Genomic DNA, 16896 nt, shown 5'->3' with positions numbered 1-16896 from the left:
GGGTTTGTATGGAGTTTGTTCCCCCGGAGACGGCGCCCATTATAGGAGCAGCTGCCGAGGGAGTATTCAGCAGGTGCGCCCTCCACCTTCAAGGGGGTGCACACAAAGCTGCCACCCGCTCCTGGCTGCACTGCCTGCCGCCACTCAGCAGAATCTCCTGCCCCTTTAAATCAGATGTCCCCACAGCCTCTGTATCTAGGAAAGCTGGGTGACAACCAATATAACTGCTGCCACCCAGCTTTCCCAGGCTCTCCTGACCTGTCTTACATGTGTTCCCCTTGAAATAACAAATCTGGAGTCTCTTTTCTGATAAATCTGCAATATAGCGTTCCTCTATGATTCCTCCTGGAAATGCATACATAAATTGACAGCTGGGCATTGCCATTATTTTGGAGGGGTAGAGGTCTGGCATTGGCATCACAGATACACTACCAACTGGTAACACCCAGATGTCAATATATGTATATAATTCCAGAAGGAATAATAGAGGGATGCCACAATGTAGAGTTATAAGAAAAGTTGCTCCAGGATTGTTACTTCATGAAGAATACAAGTCATGTCTCAAGCAGTGGCGGATCCAGAGCCTGGTCTCGGGAGCTTATAGAACAGACTACACAGTGTAGAGGTATACTGTATATTGTGTGGCACAGTGTAGAGGTATACTGTATATTGTGTGGCACAGTGTAGAGGTATACTGTACATTGTGTGGCACAGTGTAGAGGTATACTGTACATTGTGTGGCACAGTGTAGAGGTATACTGTATATTGTGTGGCACAGTGTAGAGGTACACTGTACATTGTGTGGCACAGTGTAGAGGTATACTGTATATTGTGGGGCACAGTGTAGAGGTATACTGTATATTGTGGGGCACAGTGTAGAGGTATACTGTATATTGTGGGGCACAGTGTAGAGGTATACTGTATATTGTGTGGCACAGTGTAGAGGTATACTGTATATTGTGGGGCACAGTGTAGAGGTGTACTGTATATTGTGTGGCACAGTGTAGAGGTACACTGTATATTGTGGAGCACAGTGTAGCGGTATACTGTACATTGTGGGGCACAGTGTAGAGGTATACTGTATATTGTGGGGCACAGTGTAGCGGTATACTGTACATTGTGTGGCACAGTGTAGAGGTGTACTGTATATTGTGTGGCACAGTGTAGAGGTGTACTGTATATTGTGTGGCACAGTGTAGAGGTATACTGTATATTGTGTGGCACAGTGTAGAGGTATACTGTATATTGTGTGGCACAGTGTAGCGGTATACTGTACATTGTGTGGCACAGTGTAGAGGTATACTGTATATTGTGGGGCACAGTGTAGAGGTATACTGTATATTGTGGGGCACAGTGTAGAGGTATACTGTACATTGTGTGGCACAGTGTAGCGGTATACTGTATATTGTGGGGCACAGTGTAGAGGTATACTGTATATTGTGGGGCACAGTGTAGCGGTATACTGTATATTGTGGGGTACGGTGTAGAGGTATACTGTATATTGTGGGGCACGGTGTAGAGGTATACTGTATATTGTGGGGCACGGTGTAGAGGTATACTGTATATTGTGGGGCACGGTGTAGAGGTATACTGTATATTGTGGCGCACGGTGTAGAGATATACTGTATATTGTGGGGCACGGTGTAGAGGTATACTGTATATTGTGGGGCACGGTGTAGAGGTATACTGTATATTGTGGGGTACAGTGTAGAGGTATACTGTATATTGTGTGGCACAGTGTAGCGGTATACTGTATATTGTGGGGCACAGTGTAGAGGTATACTGTATATTGTGGGGTACAGTGTAGAGGTATACTGTATATTGTGGGGCACAGTGTAGAGGTATACTGTATATTGTGGGGCACAGTGTAGAGGTATACTGTATATTGTGGGGTACAGTGTAGAGGTATACTGTATATTGTGGGGTACAGTGTAGAGGTATACTGTATATTGTGGGGCACAGTGTAGAGGTATACTGTATATTGTGGGGCACAGTGTAGCGGTATACTGTATATTGTGGGGCACAGTGTAGCGGTATACTGTATATTGTGGGGTACAGTGTAGAGGTATACTGTATATTGTGGGGCACAGTGTAGAGGTATACTGTATATTGTGGGGCACAGTGTAGAGGTATACTGTATATTGTGGGGCACAGTGTAGCGGTATACTGTATATTGTGGGGTACAGTGTAGAGGTATACTGTATATTGTGGGGCACGGTGTAGAGGTATACTGTATATTGTGGGGCACAGTGTAGCGGTATACTGTATATTGTGGGGTACAGTGTAGAGGTATACTGTATATTGTGGGGCACAGTGTAGAGGTATACTGTATATTGTGGGGCACAGTGTAGAGGTATACTGTATATTGTGGGGCACAGTGTAGCGGTATACTGTATATTGTGGGGTACAGTGTAGAGGTATACTGTATATTGTGGGGCACGGTGTAGAGGTATACTGTATATTGTGGGGCACAGTGTAGCGGTATACTGTATATTGTGGGGTACAGTGTAGAGGTATACTGTATATTGTGGGGCACAGTGTATGCTATATGTGTATAAAATAAACATATTTCACATGAAAACTTACAGTTACTTGACCCTTGGGGATCTCGGACACCACTTCACCACTTTGGCCGGGGGCTCGGCGGAGCTGATGTGTTTTATCCTAATGAGAAAGATTTTATAATAAGGATTCGGAGAAGGGGCAGAGGGATAGCAGAGCTAGGGGTCATACCATGGGGGAGTAATAAAGCCCACCATAATGCCCCCCAGTAGAAATTCTCCTTAGGCCTCATGCACACGGACGTTTTTTTTTTGCGGTCCGCAAAACGGATTTCCGTTGGTCCGTGATCCGTGACCGTTTTTTCGTCCATGGGTCTTCCTTGATTTTTGGAGAATCCACGGACATGAAAAAACAGTCGTTTTGGTGTCCGCCTGGCCGTGCAAAGCCAAACGGATCCGTCCTGACTTACAATGCAAGTCAATGGGGACGGATCCGTTTGACGTTGACACAATATGGTGCAATTGCAAACGGATCCGTCCCCCATTGACTTTCAATGTAAAGTCAGGAGTCCCTATTAATATACCATCGGATCAGAGTTTTCTCCAATCCGATGGTATATTTTAACTTGAAGCGTCCCCATCACCATGGGAATGCCTCTATGTTAGAATATACCATCGGATTTGAGTTTGATCGTGAAACTCAGATCCGACAGTATATTCTAACACAGAGGCGTTCCCATAGTGATGGGGACGCTTCAAGTTAAAATATACTGAGAACTGTGTAATAACTGCCCCCTGCTGCCTGGCAGCACCCGATCTCTTACAGGGGGCTGTGATTCGCACAAGTAGGGGTTAATTGTGCGTATCATAGCCCCCTGTAAGAGATCAGGTGCTGCCAGGCAGGAGGGGGCAGACCCCCTGTTCCCCAGTTTTAAATTCATTGGTGGCCAGTGCGGCCCCCCCCTCCCTCCCCTGTATTTAACTCTTTGGTGGCCAGTGCGGACCCCCTCCCTCCCCAGTATTATATTCATTGGTGGCCAGTGCGGCCTCCCCTCTCCCCCCCCCCCCAATTAGCTTCTATTGCTAAGTAACCATGGCAGCCAGGACTGGGGAAGGTGATTTTAATGAGGGGGGAAGGAGGGAGGCCGCACTGGCCACCAATGATGAAGGGGGGGGTGATTTTAATTAGGGGGGGGGGGAGAGGGGAGGCCGCACTGGCCACCAATGATGGGGGAAGGTGATTTTAATTAGGGGGGGGGAGAGGGGAGGCCGCACTGGCCACCAATGAATATAATACTGGGGAGGGAGGGGGGCCACACTGGCCACCAATGAGTTAAATACAGGGGAGGGGGGGGCCGCACTGGCCACCAATGAGTTAATTACAGGGGAGGGAGGGGGGGCGCACTGACCACCAATGAATTTAAAACTGGGGAGGGAGGCGGTCTGCCCCCTCCTGCCTGGCAGCACCTGATCTCTTACAGGGGCTATGATACACACAATTAACCCCTTAGGTGTGGCACCTGAGGGGTTAATTGTGCGGATCACAGCCCCCTGTAAGAGATCGGGTGCTGCCAGGCAGCAGGGGGCAGTCATGTACACAGTTTGTAGTATATTCTAACTTAAAGCGTCCCCATCACTATGGGAACGCCTCTGTGTTAGGATATACTGTCGGATCTGAGTTTTCACGAAGTGTAAACTGAGATCTAAAAAGCTTTTATGCAGACGGATCAGCGGATCCATCTGTGTGAAAGTAGCCTACGGACACGGATGACAATCTTGTGTGCATCCGTGCTTTTTCACGGACCCATTGACTTGAATGGGTCCGTGAACCGTTGTCCGTCAAAAAAATAGGACAGGAAACACGGATCACGGATGCGGCTGCCAAACGGTGCATTTTCCGATTTTTCCACGGACCCATTGAAAGTCAATGGGTCCGCAAAAAAAAACGGAAAACTGAACCACGGACGCGGATGCACACAACGGTCGTGTGCATGAGGCCTTATAATGTGACAGTGCAAAAAATACCCCCTTGTAATGCCCCCAGTTGAGCTTATGTCCCCATAGTGCCCCCATAATGGTATAAAACACCCTTTCTTAGTGCCCCCCGTAGATGACCCCATAGTACTCCTGTCTCCCCTTCTCCATAGTACCCACCATAATGTGTCCCAGTATAAAATTCTACTGTACAGAGCCCCCCATATAAAACACCCCTTCTTTGTGGCCTCAGTAGATGCCCCTATAGTGCCCCCCATTATGTGCCAGTAATGACAGCCCCCCCATTATGTGCCAGTAATGACAGCCCCCCCATTATGTGCCATTAGCCAGAGCCCCCCATTATGTGCCAGTAATGACAGCCCCCCCATTATGTGCCAGTAATGACAGCCCCCCCATTATGTGCCAGTAGCCAGAGCCCCCCATTATGTGCCAGAAGCCAGAGACCCCCATTATGTGCCAGAAGCCACCAGTATTGTACACAAAAAAAAATAAACACCTATACTTACCTCCTTGGCAGCGATGTGATGCAGCCTCTTCCGGCCTGTGTCCCGCACTGTACGGCTCAGGCGGCGTGATGACGTCATCCCGCCGCCTGCACCAGCCTCTGATAGGCTGCCGGCCTAGTGCCTGCCATCACCCTGTGCTCCGCAGCCATCACCGTGTGCTCCGCAGCCATCACCCTGTGCTCCGCAGCCATCACCGTGTGCTCCGCAGCCTTCACCGTGTGCTCCGCAGCCATCACCCTGTGCTCCGCAGCCATCACCCTGTGCTCCGCAGCCATCACCGTGTGCTCCGCAGCCTTCACCGTGTGCTCCGCAGCCATCACCCTGTGCTCCGCAGCCATCACCGTGTGCTCCGCAGCCATCACCCTGTGCTCCGCAGCCTTCACCGTGTGCTCCGCAGCCATCACCGTGTGCTCCGCAGCCTTCACCGTGTGCTCCGCAGCCATCACCGTGTGCTCCGCAGCCTTCACCGTGTGCTCCGCAGCCATCACCGTGTGCTCCGCAGCCTTCACCGTGTGCTCCGCAGCCATCACCCTGTGCTCCGCAGCCATCACCGTGTGCTCCGCAGCCATCACCGTGTGCTCCGCAGCCATCACCGTGTGCTCCGCAGCCATCACCGTGTGCTCCGCAGCCATCACCGTGTGCTCCGCTGCCTTCACCGTGTGCTCCGCAGCCATCACCCTGTGCTCCGCAGCCATCACCGTGTGCTCCGCAGCCATCACCCTGTGCTCCGCAGCCATCACCGTGTGCTCCGCAGCCATCACCCTGTGCTCCGCAGCCATCACCGTGTGCTCCGCAGCCATCACCGTGTGCTCCGCAGCCATCACCGTGTGCTCCGCTGCCTTCACCGTGTGCTCCGCAGCCATCACCGTGTGCTCCGCAGCCTTCACCGTGTGCTCCGCAGCCATCACCGTGTGCTCCGCAGCCTTCACCGTGTGCTCCGCAGCCATCACCCTGTGCTCCGCAGCCATCACCGTGTGCTCCGCAGCCATCACCGTGTGCTCCGCAGCCATCACCGTGTGCTCCGCAGCCTTCACCGTGTGCTCCGCAGCCATCACCGTGTGCTCCGCTGCCTTCACCGTGTGCTCCGCAGCCATCACCCTGTGCTCCGCAGCCATCACCGTGTGCTCCGCAGCCTTCACCGTGTGCTCCGCAGCCATCACCGTGTGCTCCGCAGCCATCACCGTGTGCTCCGCAGCCATCACCGTGTGCTCCGCAGCCATCACCGTGTGCTCCGCAGCCATCACCCTGTGCTCCGCAGCCTTCACCCTGTGCTCCGCAGCCATCACCGTGTGCTCCGCAGCCATCACCGTGTGCTCCGCAGCCTTCACCGTGTGCTCCGCAGCCATCACCGTGTGCTCCGCAGCCATCACGTGTGCTCCGCAGCCTTCACCGTGTGCTCCGCAGCCATCACCGTGTACTCCGCAGCCATCACCGTGTGCTCCGCAGCCATCACCGTGTGCTCCGCAGCCTTCACCGTGTGCTCCGCAGCCATCACCGTGTGCTCCGCAGCCATCACCGTGTGCTCCGCAGCCTTCACCGTGTGCTCCGCAGCCATCACCGTGTGCTCCGCAGCCATCACCGTGTGCTCCGCAGCCTTCACCGTGTGCTCCGCAGCCATCACCGTGTGCTCCGCAGCCATCACCGTGTGCTCCGCAGCCTTCACCGTGTGCTCCGCAGCCATCACCGTGTGCTCCGCAGCCTTCACCGTGTGCTCCGCAGCCATCACCGTGTGCTCCGCAGCCTTCACCGTGTGCTCCGCAGCCATCACCGTGTGCTCCGCAGCCATCACCGTGTGCTCCGCAGCCTTCACCGTGTGCTCCGCAGCCATCACCGTGTGCTCCGCAGCCATCACCCTGTGCTCCGCAGCCTGTCTGTGGCAATGTGAAGTTACATTGTCTACAGCGAAATGCTCTGCAGTTGCTCCCCAGCAGTGACGTCAGCACGCGACCTCTCACCCCGCCGACATTGAAGCTTCTACAGCGCTGTCAAACTTTCCCACCTTCTGATTGGCTGCAAAACTTTCCCAGCAACGTGATTGGTTATCGCACTTCCGTATTCTGTGATTGACAGCTCTTCCCCCTCCCCGGCTAGACGCGTCACCACGTGGTCGGCGGCCACGTGCTTCTGTTTACTCACGTGACCTCACTGACAGTTGATGACAGCGTGGGCCGCTGGGCACGCCCCTTAACTGGGGTTACGTCAGAGAGAGGGGAGGCGTGGCTACAGGGGTATAAAAAGCCGCCGCTTCCGGCTGCTCTGTCTCGCGGGGTGGACGTTGGTAGTGTGAGAGCAGCTGAGCGCCCGCGGCTCAGTGAATGTTGTGGTTCTCGTAGGGCGCGCCCTTTAAAAGTGGCGCGGGCGGGTAGATTCAAATGTGCGGCAAACAGCCAGCTGTGACTTGTGTGAACAGAGCTCAATAGGGTGACGATTATAAGAGCTGCTGTCTCGCTTTTCAAGTGTTTCTGCGCAGTGAACGTGTTATATGATGTAAAGTTGCATGGCTTTCCAAAGTGCAATAGATAAATCGCATATATTGGGGTCCTGATGCAAAGGCTGGATTCCCCATACAGTGATAAAACCCTCCTTGTGCCTCTGTCCCCATTGTGCATGCTATGGGTGACATCCGTGCCCATTTTTACAGGCTGCACCACTTTTGCAAAGCCCTTGCCCCTTTCCACAGATGCGGAGAACCCTGAACGTCCATGTGGCGGTCTTCCGTTTTTATGGAAGCCTCTCAGGTGTTCCTGGAGAGTCAGAAGCTGTGCTGTTATTAGGACCCTGGGAACAGGGAGCAGACAGCGCCTGCGCAGTGCTCTGCATGTATGTGGGGCTTATGATAGTAGCAGGCCGTGTCCTATAGAAGGGAACGGAGAGCGACAGGAGCAGGTCCTGGAGGTGGAACTAGCACACAGCGGACATTTATGGCAATCACTGTCCGGCAAAGGGGATGTAAATGATCGGAGCTGCGCCCATAGGCCTCGTTCAGATAGGCATAAATTATCCTTGTAGGTTGTCCATATTTCTCAGGATAGATCATCAATATCAGATCGGCAGAGGTCCGACACCCACGCTGATCAGCTGTATGAAGGGAAGGCGCGAGCAGGGAAAGAAAAGCGAGACGACGTGCGCGCCTTCCCTTCATACAGCTGATCGGCGTCTGTGTCGGACTTCTGCCGATCTGATATTGACCTATCCTAAGGTATGGTCATCAATACTAAAAGCCAGAGAACCCCTTTAAGCGTGTCCATGGAGGGGCATCGTTAGGTGGTTTCCCTCTAAACCATGGTCCCTGTTCCCAGTGGTGCAAGACAGGGCCCCGTTCTTGAGATAGGTCCCAATAACAGCACAGCTTCTGACTCTCCAGGAACACCTGAGAGGCTTCCATAAAAACGGAAGACCGCCACATGGACGTTCAGGGTTCTCCGCATCTGTGGAAAGGGCTCTCCTGCACTGTTATTTCTCTACTGTCTCTCCTGCACTGTTATCTCTCCACTGTCTCTCCTGCACTGTTATCTCTCTACTGTCTCTCCTGCACTTATCTCTCTACTGTCTCTCCTGCACTGTTATCTCTCCACTGTCTCTCCTGCACTGTTATCTCTCCACTGTCTCTCCTGCACTGTTATCTCTCCACTGTCTCTCCTGCACTTATCTCTCCACTGTCTCTCCTGCACTGTTATCTCTCCACTGTCTCTCCTGCACTGTTATCTCTCCACTGTCTCTCCTGCACTGTTATCTCTCCACTGTCTCTCCTGCACTTATCTCTCTACTGTCTCTCCTGCACTGTTATTTCTCTACTGTCTCTCCTGCACTTTTATCTCTCCACTGTCTCTCCTGCACTTTTATCTCTCCACTGTCTCTCCTGCACTTATCTCTCTACTGTCTCTCCTGCACTGTTATCTCTCCACTGTCTCTCCTGCACTGTTATCTCTCCACTGTCTCTCCTGCACTGTTATTTCTCTACTGTCTCTCCTGCACTTATCTCTCTACTGTCTCTCCTGCACTGTTATTTCTCTACTGTCTCTCCTGCACTTATCTCTCTACTGTCTCTCCTGCACTTATCTCTCTACTGTCTCTCCCGCACTTATCTCTCCACTGTCTCTCCCGCACTTATCTCTCTACTGTCTCTCCTGCACTGTTATTTCTCCACTGTCTCTCCTGCACTGTTATCCCTCTACTGTCTCTCCTGCACTGTTATTTCTCTACTGTCTCTCCTGCACTTATCTCTCTACTGTCTCTCCTGCACTTATCTCTCTACTGTCTCTCCCGCACTTATCTCTCCACTGTCTCTCCCGCACTTATCTCTCTACTGTCTCTCCTGCACTTATCTCTCCACTGTCTCTCCTGCACTTATCTCTCCACTGTCTCTCCTGCACTTATCTCTCTACTGTCTCTCCTGCACTGTTGTTTCTCTACTGTCTCTCCTGCACTGTTATTTCTCTACTGTCTCTCCTGCACTTATCTCTCCACTGTCTCTCCTGCACTTATCTCTCTACTGTCTCTCCTGCACTTATCTCTCTACTGTCTCTCCTGCACTTATCTCTCTACTGTCTCTCCTGCACTGTTATTTCTCTACAGTCCCTCCTGCACAGTTATTTCTCCGCTGTCTCTCTTCTGCGCCGTCGCTCCACCGCTGTCTCTCTTCTGCGCCGTCGCTCCACCGCTGTCTCTCTTCTGCGCCGTCGCTCCACCGCTGTCTCTCTTCTGCGCCGTCGCTCCACCGCTGTCTCTCTTCTTCGCCGTCGCTCCACCGCTGTCTCTGTTATCTCTCCACTGTCTCTCCTGCACTGTTATCTCTCCACTGTCTCTCCTGCACTTATCTCTCTACTGTCTCTCCTGCACTGTTATTTCTCTACTGTCTCTCCTGCACTTTTATCTCTCCACTGTCTCTCCTGCACTTATCTCTCTACTGTCTCTCCTGCACTGTTATCTCTCCACTGTCTCTCCTGCACTTATCTCTCCACTGTCTCTCCTGCACTGTTATCTCTCCACTGTCTCTCCTGCACTGTTATTTCTCTACTGTCTCTCCTGCACTTATCTCTCTACTGTCTCTCCTGCACTTTTATTTCTCTACTGTCTCTCCTGCACTGTTATTTCTCTACTGTCTCTCCTGCACTTATCTCTCTACTGTCTCTCCCGCACTTATCTCTCTACTGTCTCTCCTGCACTTATCTCTCCACTGTCTCTCCTGCACTTATCTCTCTACTGTCTCTCCTGCACTTATCTCTCCACTGTCTCTCCTGCACTTATCTCTCCACTGTCTCTCCTGCACTGTTATTTCTCTAAAGTCCCTCCTGCACAGTTATTTCTCCGCTGTCTCTCTTCTGCGCCGTCGCTCCACCGCTGTCTCTCTTCTGCGCCGTCGCTCCACCGCTGTCTCTCTTCTGCGCCGTCGCTCCACCGCTGTCTCTCTTCTGCGCCGTCGCTCCACCGCTGTCTCTCTTCTGCGCCGTCGCTCCACCGCTGTCTCTCTTCTGCGCCGTCGCTCCACCGCTGTCTCTCTTCTGCGCCGTCGCTCCACCGCTGTCTCTCTTCTGCGCCGTCGCTCCACCGCTGTCTCTCTTCTTCGCCGTCGCTCCACCGCTGTCTCTCTTCTGCGCCGTCGCTCCACCGCTGTCTCTCTTCTGCGCCGTCGCTCCACCGCTGTCTCTCTTCTGCGCCGTCGCTCCACCGCTGTCTCTCTTCTGCGCCGTCGCTCCACCGCTGTCTCTCTTCTGCGCCGTCGCTCCACCGCTGTCTCTCTTCTGCGCCGTCGCTCCACCGCTGTCTCTCTTCTGCGCCGTCGCTCTGTCTGTTTTAATAAATGATTCTATTCCACATGGAATTACAATTCTGGAGAATCTCTTCCTATGACTCTACATTGTTCCATTCGTCTATTATTCCTGCTAGAAGTTTATGGATAAAGGTATCGACGAATGTTACCAGTTGGGGGGGGGGTGTCCCTTCACAGTCTGATCTTTTCCAGTGAGTGCTGCCAGTGTCAGACTGTGCAGACACCCCCCCTCCCCCACACAACTGGTACCACCCATCAGTATTTTAACAGAAGAAAGGCACGACCTAGAAGTCAGAAGTATTGATGCTCCAGAATTGTTTTTACATGGGGTATGCAAGTAGCTAGTAAAACAAATGTCGGGAGAGGTGACCGGTCCTCTTATCCCATGATTAATGTGAAAAATAAAAATCAGACGTCATCTAGTACATGACAATCTCTTTCCAACAAAGCCAGAAGCAGCCCTGGACCTTACATGGATCCAGAGATCTCCTCATTCATTGCCCCAATTGTCCCCCTTCAGTCTGACAGCTCAGGGTGTGTGTCTTATAACAGTAGATATGACTGATAGCAGTTATAGGATTGAACTGAGCGTGTGTGTCCATCTCAGTGAGGTGGACAGAGAGATGAGGAAAAAAACAGCAGGTGGCGCTATACAGATACATTTAATTAAAGGGGTTCTGCAGTTTATTTAAACTGATGATCTATCCTCTGGTCACGAACTGTGCGGTTTTACCTTGAATTTCTCCATTTTGCAATGCAGAGTGTAGCCACCCGGCTTCTGCCATTGAATCCACGTGGCACCCATTTTTACATTGCAACCACATTTGCTGTTTAGCCCTTCGGAGCCGAGATGTAGTGATATAATGCCTTATACTCTAGTCACAGTGTAAGCTGCATTCACACCTCCACCCGCCAGTCATGGGAAGCTGGTATGTCTGCACTTCTTCCCCTTCAGGTAAGTGCACTTATATCTCAATTGAGCTCCCTGCTATGCGCAAGCGGGAAGAACTATCCGTGCAGCTTCGGATGTGAGTGGAGTATAACCCATGATGTAACAAAAAATATTTGCAACATTTCTAAAAATGTTATGTAACCTTAGGCCTGGGCTACGTGTGTTGCGACATGACTAATGCGGTCATGTTGTGGCTATGAGGTAAGGCGACTGCGACACGACACCAGAAAATCGAGATCTTTTAAATTTTCTGTTGCATTTTTTTTAAGCTTGTGTAAATTGTCCATAACCAGCATCTCCTTGTAGCGCTGGTCTTAAAAGTGAAAATGGAGTGTTCCTTTAAGTCCTGCTCGTAGGGATGGGTTAGATCTGTAATCGGCTCCAGACAGACGTCCTCTGTGTCCGTTTTTTTTAGCTTGCAATCATAGTTTTAACGGTCGGGCCTGGGTCGTCATGAGCGCAAGAATAGTGCATGCTGCGAGCAGAAAAACGGACGTGTGATTGTTCCATTGACTTTAATGGACCCGTATGCAGTCTATTAGATGTGTGGGCAAAACTCATCTACAGTTGTGTTCAAAATAATAGCAGTCAGACATCACTACCCTGATCAATCACAGTTTTTGGTAGAAATGATATTTCTACATGGCAAATAATTTACTAGCAGGCGTAGTAGACTAATAGAAACCCAACAGTCATGACATGCATGTTGCTGATTCCGTGTAATTCAATCGCTTATTGAAAGGGGCATGTTCAAAATAATAGCAGTGTGGAGTTCAATGAGTGAGGTCATTCATTCTTTAAAAAACCGTTGGCAATTATTGCCCTTATTTAAAGGGAACCTGTCACCAGTTTTATGGTGTCCTAACTAAGGGCAACATAAATAAGTGACTGATTCTCTTAGCAAAATGCTGGGTCACTTTCTTAATGATGAGTCCTGTATATTCATGAGCTCCTCTGACTCTCCCCGCCCACCTGCTGCTGAATGACAGTTATTTTCCATATGAATCAGCAGCAGGTGGGCAGGGGAGTCGCTATAGCTCTGAATTAAATATACGCTGGACTCAGTGACATCACGCTGGACTCAAATCAGCTCATTAGCATGCGGCATCTTTGTGTGTATATTATGAAATAACCATCTGTCACACCAGTAAGTGAATAATCAAATATCCACGTGACAGGTTACCTTTAAGGAAGGAAGGCAGCAAATGTTGTACATGCCGGTTACAGTGCATTTCTCTCTGGAATTCTGAGGAAAATGGGTTGTTCCAGACATTGTTCAGAAGAACAGCGTACCTTGATTAAAAAGTTGATTGGAGAGGGGAACACATATGAAGAAGTGCAGAAAATGATCGGCTGCTCAGCTAAAATGATCGCAAATGCTTTAAAATGGCAACTAAAACCTGAAAGACGTGGAAGAAAGCGAAAAACTACCATTCGAATGGATAGAAGAATAGCCAAAATGGCGAGGACTCAGCCAACAATCAGCTCCAGGAAGATGAAAGAAGGTGTGAAGTTACCTGTGAGTCCTGTTACAATTAGAGGACGTCTATGTGAAGCCGAGCGATCTGCAAGAAGCCCCCGCAGAGTCTCACTGCTGAAAAAAAGACGTGAGCTGAAGAGGTTACAATCTGCCGAAGAGCACATTGACGGCCTAAAGAGACATTCTGTGGACTGATGAAAGTAAGATTGTCCTTTTTGGGTCTAGTGGCCGGAGACAGTTTGTCAGACGACCCCCAAACACTGAATTCAGCCACAGTGCACTGTGAAGACACTGAAGCATGGTGGCCAAGCATCATGATATGGGGATGTGTCTCATACTGCGGTGTTGGGCCTATTTATCGCAGACCAGGGATCGTGGATCAGTGTGAATCCATCAGAATACTGGAAGAGGTCATGCTGCCTTATGCTGAGGAGGAAATGCCCTTGAAATGGGTGTTCCAACAAGACAACGACCCCAAACACACCAGTAAACGGGCAGCATCTTGGTTCTAGACCAACAAGATTGACGTTATGGAGCGGTCATCCCAAAAATGTTGGGTGACATCAAAAATACAGTTTCTGAGGCAAAACCAAGAACTGTGGAGTGTAGTCCGATCCTCCTGGGCTGGAATACCTGGTCACAGGGGCAGAAGGTGGTGACTCCGAGCAGCACAGACGTCCAGCCGTTCTCAGAGACAGCGGTTATACAACTTTCCTCTGAAGGGATTCAGAGGAAAGCAAAATCTTCAAACATTTTTCAGTTTATATTAGAGGTGGGACGTCGAATCCACGAATCCCTCGAATCTTGTTGGATTCGTGGACTCGAATCCCGACCTCATTTACTAAATTCGAATCCATGACAGCGGGGACCGGTGCAGTCCCTGTATTCTAATGCACCGGCCCCGCTCACTGTAGTATAATCTTATGATCTAACCTGCATTGTTAAGATATAATAATCCATTTGTATTACTTGCATTACATTAAGTTCTGTAGCAGAGAGGAGGCAGGACGGGCGGCGCGTCACTCACTACGTCACGTGCCTGCGGTGCATTAGAATACAGGGACTGCACCGATCCCCGCTGTCATTTCTAATCCAGAGGCCAGCCCCTGTATTGGGGGTCATTCACTCTGCAGGGACACTGTTATGGGGGGGATCTGTGGATGGCACATAGCATAAGATACTATATATCTGTCATCCACAGATTCCCCCCCCCCCCAATAACAGTGCCATCCAGAGATCCAGCATAACAGTGCCATCCAGAGATCCCCCATAACAGTGCCATCCAGAGATCCCCCCATAACAGTGCCATCCAGAGATTCCCCCATAACAGTGCCATCCAGAGATTCCCCCATAACAGTGCCATCCAGAGATCCCCCATAACAGTGCCATCCAGAGATCCCCCATAACAGTGCCATCCAGAGATCCCCCATAACAGTGCCATCCAGAGATCCCCCATAACAGTGCCATCCAGAGATCCCCCATAACAGTGCCATCCAGAGATCCCCCATAACAGTGCCATCCAGAGATCCCCCATAACAGTGCCATCCAGAGATCCCCCATAACAGTGCCATCCAGAGATCCCCCATAACAGTGCCATCCAGAGATCCCCCATAGCAGTGCCATCCAGAGATCCCCCATAACAGTGCCATCCAGAGATCCCCCATAACAGTGCCATCCAGAGATCCCCCCCCCCCCCATAGCAGTGTCATCCACAGATCCCCCCCCCCACCCACCCATAAGTGTTTGGATCACTTTGTTTCTTGCACCATTCCCACAATTCTTATGTACAGGATTCGATAGATTCGAGAACCAATTCGGATTCGAAAAAAATTTGGTTCATCCCACCTCTAGTTTATATAGTGAATGTTTGAGTTTGTAAAGAAGACAAACACTGCTATTTTTTGAACAGTCTAATATCCACTTTTCTTTAATTTTTTTAGAGGAGCAACACAAATTAGATATATTTTTCTTCATGTTTTGATTTGGAATAGAATGTGTAGTGTTCCCAATGCATTTGTGTGGATGGAAATAAAAGCCATTAGAAGGATTTTGAGCTTCATTCACTTTTTTAAACACACTGCTATTATTTTGAACACAACTGTATGTGTGATTTAGACCTAAGGGTACGGCTATTCGGGGCAGAATTTGGCGCGATTCCGCTGCAAAAAAAAACAGGCCCTGTTCATTGTCATAGGAGAAATCGGCAGAATAACTTGACATCCGCTGCATTTGGATGACATTTTGTGAAATCTCATCCACTTTGCTACTATTGTAATCAGAAAATCTGTAGTGTATACGCCAAGTGTGAAGTACCCTAAAGGTTCTCTAGTTTGGTATGGGGGGGGGGTATCCTGTGTGGCCTCTACCCTTCGGCTTCATGTGTTTTTTTTCACCCAAGTGATCCCTCTTTCGGGGTGCTGCACCCTCGCCGCGATGCCTCTGTTCTGAATCACCGGCTATTTTTTTTTCTTTTTTTGCTGCGGCGACGGAAGAGGCGAGCGTCTTATCTGAGCCAAGTAATTAGGCAGCAGAGTGATGAGAGTCTGATAATTAATGTTCGCGGCTTTATTGGAGATCGCAATTGGTTTTGAATGTGGAAATATAAACTGGGTCCGGTCCATTACCTTTATGACCGGCTCCAAACTCTGCAGCCGTCATAATCCACACGAGAAGACACCAAGAGCGACATTATGGAGGTTCTTACACAATGTGCAGCGGAGCGGACGTACACCCCCCCCCCCCCACCTGCGCGTTATCCAGACGCCGTCTCCTCGCATCATCGCAGCAAGATAAGGAGAATTTACCGAGTTCCAGGTTGACATCAGTAATGGACCAAGGGAAGGCGAGACGGGTGTTATAGGGCTAGGATCCCAGATTCAATGAGGCCAGATTTGGCACTTTGGTCACTAATGGCAGAAGCATGGAAACAAAAATGACTATTTGGGCGTCATGCGTGGCGCCACATGGAGGCTTTATGTAGGGGTGCAACTACACTGCGTGCAGAATTATTAGGCAAATGAGTATTTTGACCACATCATCCTCTTTATGCATGTTGTCTTACTCCAAGCTGTATAGGCTCGAAAGCCTACTACCAATTAAGCATATTAGGTGATGTGCATCTCTGTAATGAGAAGGGGTGTGGTCTAATGACATCAACACCCTATATCAGGTGTGCATAATTATTAGGCAAAGAAGGACTTGACAGGCTCAGAAAAGTCAAAAATAGTGAGATATCTTGCAGAGGGATGCAGCACTCTTAAAATTGCAAAGCTTCTGAAGCGTGATCATCAAACAATCAAGCGTTTCATTCAAAATAGTCAACAGGGTCGCAAGAAGCGTGTGGAAAAACCAAGGCGCAAAATAACTGCCCATGAACTGAGAAAAGTCAAGCGTGCAGCTGCCAAGATGCCACTTGCCACCAGTTTGGCCATATTTCAGAGCTGCAACATCACTGGAGTGCCCAAAAGCACAAGGTGTGCAATACTCCGAGACATGGCCAAGGTAAGAAAGGCTGAAAGACGACCACCACTGAACAAGATACACAAGCTGAAACGTCAAGACTGGGCCAAGAAATATCTCAAGACTGATTTTTCTAAGGTTTTATGGACTGATGAAATGAGAGTGAGTCTTGATGGGCCAGATGGATGGGCCCGTGGCTGGATTGGTAAAGGACAGAGAGCTCCAGTCCGACT

This window comes from Bufo bufo, chromosome 10 (genome assembly GCF_905171765.1).
Source record: "Bufo bufo chromosome 10, aBufBuf1.1, whole genome shotgun sequence".
In the NCBI taxonomy this organism is placed as follows: Eukaryota; Metazoa; Chordata; class Amphibia; order Anura; family Bufonidae; genus Bufo; species Bufo bufo.
This window is presented reverse-complemented; position numbering follows the sequence as displayed.